Raw genomic sequence first — 13,001 nt, forward strand, 5'->3', positions numbered from 1 at the left:
TGTGCGCGGCGGGACGCTCCGAGAGCGGACCCCGCGCCGTTGCCGCCGGCGCTCGCCAAGTCGTCCAGGCTGCCCGCGGCTCGTCCGCCGCGCGCACGCTCTCCTGCCGGCGCCGAGCGCTTTGTACCGAGCGGCTCCCAGGGAGGAGGAAATCGACTTGTCACTTCCTGAACTGTTTGCAACTCGTCCCTTTAACCGGCCCCGGCCAGGCCGCCCGCGCCCGCCGCCGCCGCGGGGCAGCCCGACCGCGGCTGCGTGTCGCTGGGTCCGGCGCTCTGCGGGCGGCGTCGCGGGCCCGGGCGCTCAGCGCGGCGGCGGCGGCGGCGTGCAGGAGCCGGGCAGCGTGCGGCGGCGGGCGAGTGTGCAGTGCGCGCAGCCGCCGGTGGGCGGGGAGTGGGGGGGTCGCGGCGCGCCGCCGGCGGGGCTAAAGGGCGTCCTGCGAGCCGAGCCGCGCGCCGCTCGCCGAGCTCGCGCCCGCAAGGCCCCGGAACGCGGGAAGTGGCCCCGGCCCCCGGCCGCGCCGCCGCCACCACCACGGCTGCCCGGGCCCCGAGCCAGAGACCCCGGGGCCGTCTCCCCCCGCCCCCCGCACGAGCCGGGATGAAAACCCCGGGCCGCGTGGACTTAAGACGTCCAGCTTCCGGGTTGTTGGGTTTTTGAGGTTTTAAGGAAACGATTTCAGGGGCGTGCTGGGCGGTAGGGGAGGGGGACCGTGTTAGTGTTGTCACACTTTCGGAAGATAAATCGCTACTTTCCTAACTCGGGGTGCTGATCAAAATAAAGGAATGTGTACTTCAGAAGCCACATCCAAAATACATGCAACTGGTGAAGGAAGGATTTGTGGTTGCTAAGCAGAAGCAGAGCATGTTTAGGTCTGTAACTTAGGATGTTGACTTAAGTTCAGGAATGTAGCCCTGATAGAATAAGCAGAGTATTTTCATTGTGCTGCTCACCTGGGGGAGGGGGATTGTTTTCCTTGTGAAGTGAAGCCCTAGATTTCCCATTACTCCTTCCTACTGGTTTATGTTATTTTATTAACCTTTTATCCAAAAAGAGATTTTTTAAAGAGAAGGTTTTTGAAAAGAACTCCCTATGCCTGTTTTGTGTTCTCCTTTGCCAAAAAAACAAAACACCTCATTACTTTACATGGATTGTGTCTGCACCATCTGAATGGTTCTATTCATAAATCAGGAAACTTTTTCTGCTGCTTCTAGGAACATTTAATTGGTTTTAATCCAATGTTTCAATCCCAGCATCAAACATAAATGAACAATTAACTTCTTGAGCTTGTGTACACTTGGGAAACTATTATATTTCATGGCTATTGCTAAAATATTTCAGTTTCTCATCACACTGGACCCATTCTTTTTCAGAAAACCACGAGCTCACGTCTCCTTTCACACTAACTACAGCTAACTCTAGTGGTCTCTACTGTAGGATGGATAACAACCAGGAGAGGATGTGAGTATGCACTCAAGTAGGCGATGTGGGGTGTAATCACTTCGTCCTAAGAAAGCCAAGATGAGATAATATGCAGAACACTAAGGTACGGATATCCTTATCCATAAACACTGCTTTAAAAAAATTTATCAAGGGCCAATTCTGAAAGGAGCAAGAACCAAGTCTTCCTAGATTGAACAAAGAAAGGCATAAGGGATCATTTGAGAATGCTGCTACACTGCCCTAATGCCATCTTATCACAGCGTCACCTCAGCCTTCGAGAGCTTTAAGGATATAGTTTAATTTACTTTTTATTAGGAGGCCTAGAGTGACTCCTGCTGGTAAGCATTCAGTTTATTCCTGCAATTACTAGTTCATCGGGTCAACATAAAAAAAAAAATTCAGGGGTCCCAAGCCTGGAAACAATTATTGCAACCATTATTCTTGTTGCTTTCAGGATGATTTTAGTCTCACAAAACTCCAAGGACTGTGGTTATGGCAAGCTCCTTTGCTGTACCGCCTCCTTTCTAACCTAAAGCAGCCTGTTTTTCTGGTTCTGAGGCTTTCTTAAAAGTGTAGAGAACTAAACTATCTGCTTCAAGAGTTCTGCTACTAACCAGTGAATAGCTATTTCTCATATACTTAATTTGAATGTCCAAAGACTAAAAATATACATTAAGGCCTGTGCCACTAACCTTCCATACTATGGGCCTTCCCACATCATGTAATAAAGTCCTATAGATATAACACACACCACTTTTTACAGCTATACTACATAGTTCTTTATTATAAAAAATCCTACCCAAAAGTTTGTATATTAGAGTTGCTCAATTCAAAAGAGTAAATATAAACTCAGTCAAACTCTGGACTTAAAACAATGTAAACTGCAGTCAGAGGAAGGGGGGGGCTAAGCTGTCTACCTTTGTTCAGTCCTCAAAGGTCAAAACCAAATCAAAACCAGATTTAGAGCACAACAAGACACCAATATGCAAATTCATAGGCCAATTTAGGAATAAATATATAAATAATCCAAAAATGATCACCTGTAACTTTTCCATTATCATCAACCAACACTAACCTGGTTAAGCCATAGAACAGCCTAGGGATTACATACAGTCTCACTCCAAGACCAATATATGGAACCTAGCGAGAAAGCACAGCAATACTGGCTCTTCTGGCTCCTGGCTCCCCGCAAAGCAGAACTTCCAAAAGAAGGAATGCCTGTGTGTATGGTATGTGTGATATGTCCACTCAACACTGCCTAGGAGATACAAACTGAGTAGCATTCTATACTAGGTGGTTCCCCCATTCCAAGTTTAAAGCTCTTAAGCAACAGGAGACAATAAGAGTATATTTTATTAAGAAAGGGTGTAACCAACTATAACTTGTATCAGCAAGCTAATAAAAGTATTCACCTAAGCACATTTGTGCAGAGGAGGGTAAAGATTGGGTTTTGACATGCACTAAGAAATGTCCTTGGTAGTTAGTGGGTGTTTTATTTTTGTGCCTTCAGAACCAGATAAATATGATGTTCAAACAACAAGGGGCTGAGCTTTGAAGTTTGAGCAAGTACCAGTCAGTATTGCTCAGTTTCTCCCATCAAATGTATCTGTACCTATGATTGTAAAAAGAGCTCACCACTAAAAAATGATAAACTGGCTTGTCTCTGAGAATAACATTCTTTTTAGACTAACAATGTGAGTGAAACAGACATCGAACATGTTATACATTGGACCCAACAGCAGTATGCAGATGCATGTGCATTAACCCCTTTATTCAGCTTCCAAAAGCCACTGCCTCTTTGTCACAACTGCTGTATTAAAAGCCAGTCATTCACATTTCACACTGTCCTTTCTACATTTGAAAAGATCTTTTTTAAAGGAGAACCTTTAAAATTGCTTATAATAGATAATGGGAAGATAGACATCACCAAGTCCACCTGAAACATTTTCAAAGGGATTGGCTACTGAAAACAAGTTAGCGAAATACACTTCTTTTAAAACTATGGAAACTTTTTGGTTATTGATGGAAGCCAAAAATCTGAACCTACTATGGGGGCAATTTTCTTATGCAGCTTATTCAGAAAAATAAGTTCTATAATTGTTCCCACACCTATGGTCCAGCTACAACTAACAGCCCTACCTACATAAGCATGTTATGACACACTAATCCTTCTGTTCTTTCCTTTCTATTCTTTTTGTCTTTTGTTCTGAAACCTTTCCACTAATGAAAATGAGTTACAGCCCTGGCTGGAATCTCATATAGATATAGATATATAGATATAGATCTATAAATCTATCTCCTATATCTATAGATACACACCTTTTTTAAGAGGTACTTTGGTTCTTGAAGACAGTTATTTTTTGATTCAAGAGATAAATAAAATGAATTTATTTTCATTGAAAAATAAGCACAGCAGTGAATTTAATGATACCAATCTAACTCCTCTGATACAAAATGAGAGTTGAAAGCAGCTTGAAGGGGAATGCCTATTGAAATCAGCGCATGTGAATCTGCACAGCTTTGTAACCGAACGTCTAGCACCATTGAGGTAAGAAGCATGCCAGCTGGGACGGCATTGTGCACCACAAAGTGTGGGTTGTAAGCCTAAGTCCTGAGCACAAACCCTGGTTTCCAAGTTGGCAGGTGCTGAAAACACAGCAAATGTCACGCTTGCAACTCACTGGATGGAAGAGCTCTGAGTAAAGTAAGCTAAAAAGAACAGAGCAACAGTTAAAACTTATTTCAATTTGATATTATTTTTTCTTTGCAAAGTTAATAGTAGCTATTAGTGTTATGTGCTAAAAGAAAACTCAAGCATGAAAAACGAGACACGGAAAAGTTTATGCATGGGAAATAAGCAAAAATAAATATAACAAAGTAAATCTATATTCAAAGTTACTGACATATGTAAAACTTCCCAAACCTATTTTTACTATTTTAATACTAAGATTCAAAAGCATAATCAATTCCTGGCCTTTCCCTGATCTATTTATGATCTTAGCTGATCTAACTAGTATCTAACTAGTATCACTACAGCATGGTTAGTCACCTATAACCTAGTTTGCCTCAGTTACTCCACCAAAAACACAGCTAAAAACAAGTTACAGCATTTTCATACTGCTGTACATTGAATTTAATATAGAAAATATTTCAACAGCACACTCAGACTAAATGTTTATGTTATCATCTTCAAACGATTTTTTTTTCTCATATATTCTTTTTTTTTTTGGCTGCGTTGTGTCTTTGTTGCTGCATGCGGGCTTTCTCTAGTTGCGGCGAGCGGGAGCTACTCTTCATTGCGGTGCGCAGGCTTCTCATTGCGGTGGCTTCTCTTGTTGCGGAGCACGGGCTCTAGGCGCGCGGGCTTCAGTAGTTGTGGCATGTGGGCTCAGTAGTTGTGGCTCGCGGGCTCTAGAACGCAGGCTCAGTAGTTGTGGCACCCGGGCTTAGTTGCTCCACAGCATGTGGGATCTTCCCAGACCAGGGATCAAACCCATGTCCCCTGCACTAGCAGGCGGATTCTTAACCACTGCACCACCAGGGAAGTCCCTTCTCATAAATTCTTTAGTGGAATTCAGATTTAGTATTTGAGATATTAACCCCAAAATTTAACTTAATTTTTCTATCAACTATCTGCCATATAAGTCACTGCCTCAAGAAAAATCTATTTTGAACTCATCCCTAGTGATATGCTCAAAGCTACTGCTATCCTGCCTATTACCCAGAAAAATGAAAATGAGTGAATTTCGTTTTCATTAGTTAAGAGGAAACTGAAAGATACAGCTTGTGATTTCATAGAGTTTAAATACCCAATCTGAAGACTGAATCCTTTGGATTTAAAATATCAAGAAAAAAAATTAGTCTCTGGCTCCAATGGTAGAACATCCCTGGGAGCAGTATGAAAAGAACATTTGCCCCACATATTACATTAGCGTGTGAATTTCTTCACTCTTCTCGGCACTTTGTCAATCTTCTATAATAACCAGAAGCAAAGATATTCTGTTTTATCATACCCATTACTGTTTGTAAGAGGGACCAGCCTTGCCTATTTTGTCCTAGCATAACCTGCAGCTGACCTGAAACAGAAAAGAATTGATATGAATGAGAAGCTAGCATGCTATTTTAAATACTACTTTACATCTTTTAATTTTCACATAGAAACAAAACAAGAAACACTTTGATCAAAACCAAGTTATTCAGGGACTTTCCTGGTGGTCCAGTGGTTAAGAATCCACCTTCCAATGCAGGGCATGTGGGTTCGATCCCTGGTCGGGGAACTGAGACCCCATATGCCATGGGGCCACGGGGCAACTAAGCCCGCGTGCCGCAAGTAGACAGCCCATGCACTGCAACTACTGAGCCCGCGCGCTCTGGAGCCCGCACGCCACAACTAGAGAGAAGCCCGCGCACCGCAACGAAGATCCCGCCTGCCTCAGTGAAGATCCCATGTGCTGCAACTAAGACCTGACACAGCCAAATAAATAATTTTTTTAAAAAAACAAGTTATTCAACCCTTGTAATGTTAAACTACCTAATTAAAGGTAGCGAAGCTTTGGGCTTCCCTGGTGGCACAGTGGTTAAGAATCCGCCTGCCAATGCAGGGGACGTGGGTTTGATCCCTGGTCCAGGAAGATCCCACATGCCGTGAAGAAACTAAGCCTCTGCGCCACAACTACTGAGCCTGAGCTCTAGAGCCCGCGAGCCACAACTACTGAGCCCACGTGCCACAACTACTGAAGCCTGCATGCCTAGAGCCCGTGCTCTGCAACGAGAGAAGCCACCGCAATGAGAAGCCTGCACACCGCAACGAAGAGTACCCCCTGCTCACCGCAACTAGAGAAAGCCCGCGCACAGCAACAAAGACCCAATGCAGCCAAAAATAAATAAATAAATATTTATTTAAAAAAATAATAAAGTAGCGAAGCTTTATGTTCTATCCTGATGACGTACATCATATCACATTGACCTCATCTCTGTAGAACTTTTTTTAAATGGTTCAAAGACTTAAACTCTTTGAGGTTAACTAGAGAAAGTGACACTGTTCTGGCCAGCATTTCTGTAGTAATAGTAAGCACTCTAAGCATTGAGATATTCATTTAACCACCAATAAAAAGGTTAAATAAATAAACAAATCTGAAAACCAAGTGTTTTCTACACTAGCATAAACAACTGATTCACTGTACTTTACATACCATACCGTCAGTTCCAACATAAACCAAGGTCAAATCAGATAAACTACTTAAAGGATTGCCCAACATCAAACTTTAAAATGCCACTGTGAATGGTACTGTTAACTCAACTTACAGCAAGGAAAACAAACATGACTCACTGATCAAAGAAATCAAATCTAGATGATGCAAGGTGGAAATCAATGATAAAAATCTTAGCCCACAGCTTCCTAAATGCATAGTAAAAAACCCAAACCCAACTCAACAACTCAGTAAACCTGAGGCATGGTCATTTGGGGGATCTGTTCTCAGGTCCCTTGTTAGTTGTCACTGGAAACAATGCCTTGGTGTTCAGACCTAAGAAGGAAGGTGCACCCTGTCCTTGACCATTTGTTTTCAATTCAAATGCATCCACATTAACATTTTCCCCATCATACCTATGTTTATTACTAAATAACTACCTCTAAAACAGATAATGATCTTAAACCTGAGGGGTATTCTTAGAGTCTGCTGAAACACATCATAAAGGACATTTCCTGAAAATCCAGAATTAGGATATCTAGCCTTCATTCCTTCACTAAATAAAAAGATGCTTTCAGCATCAGCCCTATCTAGAGACTAAAGAAGCAGCAGCTATACAGTATGATTTCTTAAGACATTCTGAAAGGCCCACCTATTCCAAACCTTCCCTCTTACTTATCTACCACTCATTCGCCTCTCTTCACTCATCTAATCGCTCCTGGAATACAAATGCCTTACAATGGGACTGAATACATTAACTCAGTGGCACTGAGGGTTAAAATCCTGAACAATTCAATATATTGGCTCCGATGGGAAGGTTTCCTTGGAGAAAAGAATATTTATTTGGCACTGGTGTGTGCTAAGAATCATGCTAAGATGATTTACATTTATTTTTCTCATTTAATATTCACAACCCTATTATGTAGAGTCTACACAACTGCTTCTCTCTCCACTATATCAAACTGCTTCAAAGAAATGTACTAAAGGGAAACCAACTTGAAATAAGTATCTACTATACATTAGGCACTTTGCCAGAACGTTTAAAATATTGATACTTCAATTTCATTGAGGGGGTAAGCAGTTTTAGGACAGATTGACAGTAGCCCAAAGAGGTAGAAGGCATAAGAAGGAAAGACCCATGTACTACACTCTGTATAGCATGAGAAGGTAGAAATCTCAAAGCCATGGGCCTTTCAAGCGGTAAATAAGGTCATCTGTGAGTGCGTAGTGGTAAGTGTCTGTGTCTGGGGTAGGGAAGAATCAAATTAGGGAGATTCTTCAGGTTATCATAATTTTATATAAAATTAAGGTGGGACTAAAAAATTAGATGTAAATTTCTGAGTTTCTCAGATAAAACAGCTCTGTGGTCAAATGAATACAAACTGAATTATCAAACATATATCGGAGGCAATCAATACTCAAACCTAAAGTTTACCAATGAATGCACAATGACATTTTTAGACTGAAAAACAATCATGTGATTGTGTCTAATGTTTTATTATATGTACACACATTTTTTCATATACATGAATAGATAGTTTGGTTTAAAAGAATCAGAAAGTGACCTAACAATTGATATTTAACTAATGTAGTATTTAAACACCCCATGTATAGTGGAAATCTATTTTGTGAGCTTTCTCTAAACCTCAGATCAATTTCAGCAGTTATTATGGACTGAATGTGCCCCTTAGAAATTTATGTTGAAGCCCTAGCACCCAAAGAAATAGTATTTAGAGATAGGGCCTTTGGGAAGTAATTAGGATTAGATGAAGTCATGAGGGTGGGGCCCTCATGATGGGATTAGTGCCCTTATAAGAGACACTCAAGAGCCTTACAAGAGATAACAGGGAGTTTGCTGACTCTCTCCCCACAAGCATGCACAAAGAGAACATGTGAACATATAGGGAGATGGCATCCATCTGCCTACAAGCCAAGAGAAGAGACCTCAGAATGAAACCTACCTCGTCAGCACCTTGAACTTGGAATTCCCAGTCTTCAGACTATGAAAAATAAATTTCTGTTTGAGCCACCGAGCCAATGGCAGCCCAAGCTGACTAATACGGGGGTAGAAAAGAACTTTAAATATCACCTACTCAACACCCTTGTTTCACAGAGAGAAAAACTGAAGCCCAGAAAAGGAAAGTGACTTGCCTAGGTTCCAATCATTTTTTTTCTCCAAAATTTAATATTTAAAAAAAAATCACTTCTCTCTGATATTTATTCTATTAACAGATTTTAAAGACAAATTATCTGGTACTATAAAATGAAAAAAACCAAAATAAATTTCAAGTTCAGAAAATAATCTGATACTGCACTTGTTGCAAATTAAGTCATTAATCAACTGGACTTAACAAAATGATCTCTCAATTCTGGCTATGTAATGTCTTTATCATATAAAGATTCCACGAGGAAACCTTAGCTCACTAAAATGAACAAACTTTTGGAAAGGTGAGGCTTATTTCACAGTGAGGTTCAGTATATGGAATATATTATGGAGTATATTCCAGAGGGAATAAATAGCTCTGACTTGCTTATGACTGATTCTCAAAAATCAACAAATATTATTCTCATTCAAGATATAGCATAAAAGCGGTTTCACTGAATCACAAAGGTTCTATTTATAAATCACACAACGTGTAGTTTTCACTCACAATTTCAGGCCTTTCTTCCAAAACTTGCAAACAGCTCTTTAATTCAGCCCAGTATGTTTTATTAAATACCATATTATGATTTTCCCCATTCAGACTCCAACTAGACTTCTTGTTAAGGACATGGAAGGAAAACCTAATTAGTGCTGCTCCAGTGCATCTAAATTTATTTCACCACGAAAATCAACAGAGTAGGGGCTAGATGCTGTCACAGAAAGGCAGACGGATATGGAATGTAAACTGCTCTTTCCTCTACTCTTCCCCTCTCCCACCCCACCCCTCCAAGTTCCATGGCTGGAAATCATCCTAACATTTTTTTAGCCAGGATGTACTAAAATTAGATGGGAACAAAGGACTGACATTTTCATATTAGAGGAGGGGTTAGGAGAAAAATGCGAACTGGCAGCACCCACTCTCTTCTGCATTTAGCCTCTTCATCCTGACTACTCCCTCATCTTTGAAGCAGCAAGGAAGGCAATAGCAAGGGAACTGCAACTATTCCAATAGCACTTCTATTCTGCTGTGATCACATAATGATAAACTGCTTCATCTGTAACTATGTTAATGAAGAGTGATAAATACACTTCATGGTCCCCTTATTCAGAGTATTTCATTATTTCTTTCTAAGCTCCTCAGATAATATCCAGAATATGCTAATTGCTGGCTCATGTGTAAATTTTTAGGTATTTGGGAAAACAAGTACGTTAGATTTGCTTTTCTTAAAAAGCTTCTGGATAGCATGCACAATAAAGCTCACTCACTCACACACTTACCATTTCCTGATGCAGTAATAACAATACATATTTAAAAATATAATATAGAAGAATTTATCATTTCTTCAGGAAGGGTCACTTAAAAATGAAAAAAGTAGATTTGGTTTTTTATATCTTCCTCCAATAAACTAGGCAAGTAATTTGCAAATACTTTAAGACACAATTGATCTCTTGGTTGTAAGTCTTTCTTACAATGGTATCAGCATGACAAAAGTGCATTCTGCCAGCCTCTACATCCCAGTTTTTGAAGTTCTACTCCATAAAAGCAGGATACTGATACATTCATGTCTTGAGAATTATTCCTGTCTTTTTAATTTGGTTTCCCTGGGCCTAAACCACAGGTCCGTACAGTGACAGCTCAAAATGCTGAGCTGTTAGAGAAGCTCTTTTAATGATTAGTCTAATGCACTGTGTTGTAAAGATTTTTAAAACTCAGTAAGTACCGACTCAAGCTCTCTTTTTTCTTCTGGTTACTGGAGCCCATCTTGACATCTAAGCTGGAAATGAATGATCTTTCAACAACACTCCAGGGATTTTGCTAAGGTCATATTCAATCATTCATTAGGCTTCTTACCCCTTCCTTTTCAGAGTTCCATTGTAGAGCTGGTTTTATTCAGCATTTATGTAGCCCGTGGGCTTGGGTATTTGTCTGCTTAATGTTGAGTTTCATTTCTATGCCACTAACATAGGAATCCATCAATTGACCAAAGAATTTCAAACTATTCTTTTACTTTTCTAACAAATTGCATGGTATGTATGAAGAATAAATTAGCATTAATTTTCTTCCATTAACTGTTAATAAAACATGCTCATGTGCTCCCCCTTCTTTAAGGACATCTCTGTTTTCTGCCTAGCTAAGAGAAATGACAGGGTTTCCTAATTTTTCTCCCACTATGCAATTGTCCTTCAACCTACCACGCTCCTCATCTCCCACAGTCAAACTCTAGGTCATAGGCAGCCTCCTTCCAGTGAAGTGTACTAGACAAGACTCCTTTCAGACCCCATCAACACCCCCCCCCCCTCCGCCCGACACACACACACACAATGAACTAAAGAGGTTACTACAGCGAACACAAGACATTTGGTCTCTTGCTCTCAAAGCAGGAGGCTGTCTCTGGAGCACATACATTCTAGCTCACAGTGCAAAAAATAGGAAATCAAACCCAGGTCTCCTCACAGTGGTAGAATGCTGATCTGGAAAGCAACTAATTTTTCACATTTACATATATTTTCATTGTAGGCTACCAGACACACACACACACACACACACACACACAAATATATAAAATAAAATTATTTAAGAGAACATAAATCAAAGTCTATTCACATAGGCAGGGATACTCTATTTCTTTGCATATTAATTTAAGAAAAATTATTTCAAAGCCATATAAAACTTAATTACTCATATAGGTTCTTTAAGGTTTCTATTATACTCTGGATGAACGTGAATGAAGGTCAACATATAGTAATGCATTACAGTATCATGGAAATTTAAAAATAAATAATAAGTGAACTGAAACACATTATTCATACCAAAAATAAAAATCTTTCATATATGTTTACCTCCCTTCCTCCCCCAAAATAGCCAGAAAATTGCACACATAATCACAGATGAAGAAAGGCAAACTCGTTGCTACTACAAAGGGAAAAAATCATTCAAGGACAGTTTGTACTTATTGTAAAATGGCTTTAGTCAAGCTGCCAAGAGTAGTGTCAGGTTTGATTCTCAAATACATAAATGCCAGTCCCAAAAAGCAACTCGAACTTGTGCACCTGGCTTGAAACAAAATGTTCTGAAAACTTTCTGTTTGTTAATTGGTGTAACGCACCCATTCAGGCCTCCAATCCCTTTGGACTTGCACACACACTTCCTATACACACAGAAGTGGCCTGTTATGCAGCAATAACATCATCATGAAAAGCAACAATTCTGTGCAGGCTCCACAGAGAAGTCTCGTTTGCATTTCAAACAAGTTTCCTCAAAATAAGGGTGTCTTTTGATGTAATAAAATTAAATTCCAACTTCTTATCCAAATAAAACAGCATTCACTACATAACTTACTGCTCCCTTTTATAACTGCATAATTTCTTTCACAGTTACCCACATATTCATACGACCTAACAAAACTAAGTTTAATAATAATGTATTTATGACTTGTTTCAGTAACTTGGGGACATTAACTGGCCTGGTTTTTAAAGTGTGGTATTACTTGAAATTACTAATAATTTATTGTTAGCATTTTTGGACCATCCATTTGTTCTGATTTCAATCTCTGAGAGGCTGATTTCCAGCAGGATTAAACTGATAAGAAGAGATGACAACTCCCTTTTCCTAACCGTATCAACAGCTCCATGATTCCCCCCCAAATGTCCTACATTTTTGCAAGTGGAACACACATACCCCCCACAATAGTGACTCAAGGAGCTTTTCAACAAAGGCCCCCTCCAAGCTATCAGTGAATCCAACCCAATGTCTCAATCTGGTTGCACAGAAGGCCTATTTTGTTCCATCGATGCTTTAAAATAGCATATACGTAACAACTCAGAAGTCTAAAAAAGTACTTATATACTATTACATATTTAAAATCAAGAAATATTAATGTGAAAAACAACAAAGACAAGATCTCAATAAATTATAAAACACTGATTCTATGGTTTAAGATCCCATGTCTAGTGTATAAAATCAACACAATTTTACACGTTTAAATCACAGATATTTTAAAGTAATTTCTCACTTTTTACATGTTAAAAATTAAAGCTTTTCCAAAAATGTTATTTGTGTTGAAAGTTTATGTAAATGTCTTCAGTTATCTTGTGCAAGGCAGACGGTAATCTTAATGGTTGATTAATGTTGATCTAAATCAAACCACCCTTCTCCTCCCCGTCCCCCAAGCCCTCCCCGTAACAAAAATGAAAAGAAAAAGGGTGTAATGCTAGACTCGCTCAGT

At 40.0% G+C, this 13,001-nt stretch overlaps 1 protein-coding gene across 4 annotated transcripts in view; it reads right to left on the reverse strand.

The window, feature by feature from the left end:
- Positions 1–13,001, reverse strand: part of FAM53B (family with sequence similarity 53 member B) — a 128,268-nt gene that overhangs the window by 113,855 nt on the left and 1,412 nt on the right. Inside the window, exon 1 of one of the 4 annotated variants that reach the window (XM_082407365.1) lies at positions 57–3,941. The exons of 1 other annotated variant lie outside the window; for it this stretch is intronic. The gene's annotated coding sequence lies outside the window, so the exon portion shown is untranslated. Of the gene's footprint in view, positions 3,952–13,001 lie in introns of those variants that run through there. 2 more of the 4 variants (XM_082407364.1, XM_082407369.1) reach the window with 2 other exon arrangements.

The sequence above is a fragment of the Balaenoptera borealis genome (genome assembly GCF_965194805.1).
Source record: "Balaenoptera borealis genome assembly, chromosome: 10".
In the NCBI taxonomy this organism is placed as follows: domain Eukaryota; kingdom Metazoa; phylum Chordata; class Mammalia; order Artiodactyla; family Balaenopteridae; genus Balaenoptera; species Balaenoptera borealis.